Source organism: Nannospalax galili, unplaced genomic scaffold, assembly GCF_000622305.1.
Source record: "Nannospalax galili isolate Female #2095 unplaced genomic scaffold, S.galili_v1.0 scaffold1677, whole genome shotgun sequence".
Classification (NCBI taxonomy): Eukaryota; Metazoa; Chordata; class Mammalia; order Rodentia; family Spalacidae; genus Nannospalax; species Nannospalax galili.
The window spans coordinates 701,792-704,185 of record NW_008339464.1 but is presented as its reverse complement, the minus strand read 5'-3'; positions in this window follow the sequence as shown (position 1 = coordinate 704,185).

The following is a 2,394-nucleotide window of genomic DNA, read 5'->3' as shown; positions in this document are numbered from 1 at the left end:
GGGCTTTTGTGTAACGGTTGTGGGAGCCTATATAATCTTTACCTAAAATTGCCTCAGGGTCGATTGCTCTAACCAGACCTGCGTGTCTTGGAAGGACAGTCGGCCCCAGCTAGCTGGTTTAATAAAACTCTGCTTGATTTTTGCATCTCCATACTCGTGCATTTGTTCTCCAGAAGAGACCCACCGAGTCACAGACCCTAACATTTTGGGGGCTCATCCCGGATTTGGCAGGGGGCTTCTGGGAGAACAAAGGACGAACATAGGCAGAGTTTCTTTTCTCCGGACAGGGCAGTGTAATTCGAGGGTCGCCCCCTCATGTCTGTAAAATCCAGAATAAAGCAAGAGTCACCATCTCGTGTCTGGTCTCGGGTTAGTAATCCCAAGTGAGGAAGTCCGGGTTCGAGTCCAGGCACCTAGATAAAAGTCCAGGTAACCAGCCCTGGCCCTAGGGTCCGAGTGTCTCGGCCCTAGGAAGGAAGCCTGCCATCAAATCTGGCACCTGAGGAGGAAAAAATCGAGCTGGTCACTCTGAGGCAGTCCGAGTGGACGCCATTTGGGAGAATCACAAGAAGTCTCGGTGATCCTGAAAGTGAGAGTGGTGAGTGCAGCACGCGTCTGAGTGAAAGAAGGAGCCGTCCGCGCGAATGTGATTCAATGTGGTGCGTGTGCTTGATGATTGTGCTAATTGTCTTACTGGGGGGGGGTCTGGTTTTGTATTTTTCTCTACGCTCCCTATTTTAAACTTTCCCTTCCTATCTGTATCTCTCACTCCTCTCCATCCCTCTCTCCAGTCACTGAGAAAGCCCCGCGGGCACGGGTTGAGCAAATAAGAGCCATCAGGGCGCTCGCTGCTGAAAGACTCCCGTGAGAGGATGAGGGGGTCCCAGGCGTGAATCCCAGATAAATTCACATCCCCCACAGAAGAAAAACTGGGCAACGACAGGCACCCATCCACAAGCACACCCACTGGCCATCATTGTTTAGAGTGGCATCTTCACTTCTCCCTTTTCATCTCCCTCTCTCTTCTGTGACCTCCACCATGGGCCAGACTCAGGCCACTCCTAAAAGTTTAATCCTCTCTCACTTCTCGGAGGTGAAGGAGCAGGCTTTGAAATTGGGCCCTAGCATCAGGAAGGGTAAGTTTGGCACTTTCTGCTCGACTGAATGGCCCACCTTTGGAGTAGGTTGGCTGACCCAGGGGCCCCTTTCCCTGGACACCATTGGCAAGGCCAAGGCTGTCATCACCCGGCCTGACCCAGAGGGCCACCCGGATCAACTCCCCTATATCCTTTTGTGGGAGAATCTGGCAGAGGATCCCCCATCCTGGTTAAGGCCACTCTTGGTGAGAAAGCCTCATGCTTGCCCACCAAAAGTCTCCATCATGGTCACCCAGGAAGGTTTGAAGTCCTCCAGTCGCAGAGGCGGGGATCCTAGTGCTCCACCAGTTCTCCCCGAGAGCTCCTCCCTCTATCCCCCTTTGCCTATTGAACAGCCACCACCTTATACAGCTCCACAAGGAGGAGAAGCCAAGGCGGCCTATGGAGGGGAGGATGGAGCTGGGAGTCCCCATGGGAATCCAGTGGTTGCCCCCTCCCCAGACTCCTCTACAGGAGAGGATAGATGACCTGGGGAGGTGGGAGGGATGCAGTTAAGGTCTCGAGGAAACAGGGACTGAGTGGGGGAAGCTCCATCCTCCACCACAGGAGGAGCCGTGCCAGTTCTGCCAGTCCAAATGGTTGGCGGCCCAGATGGAGTTCACCAGTATCAATACTGGCCATTTTCCTCTAGCAATCTCTACAATTGGAGAACCCAAAATCCTCCCTTTTCTGAAGACCCTAAGTGTCTAATAGGTTTGGTAGAATCCATTATGTACACCCATTGTCCCATGTGGGATGACTGCCAGCAGCTACTTCGCACCCTCTTCACAACAGAAGAGCAAGAATGCATCCTGAATGAAGCCAGGAAGAATATCCTCAGAGAAAATGGGAGGCCCACTACCCTTCAGCCTGCCATCGATGAAGCGTTCCCCCTCACACGCCCAAATTGGGATTTTGGGATGGCAGAAGGTAGGGAGCACCTACGGGTCTACCGCCAGACACTGATGATTGGGCTCCAGGTGGCTGCAAGATGGCCCACTAACCTGGCTAAGGTAAAAACAATTGTTCAGGGAGAAACCAAAAGCCCAGCCGCATATCTGGAAAGGCTATTTGATGCCTATAGGCAATACACCCCTATAAACCCAGAGGCAGAGGAACACAGGTCAGCTGTAGTTCTCTCCTTTATTAACTAGGCAGCCTCCGATATCAGGAGGAAACTCCATAAGCTGGATGATCTAGGAGAGATTTCTATTAGGGAGCTCTTACAACAGGCAGAGAAGGTCTTTAATGCTAGGGA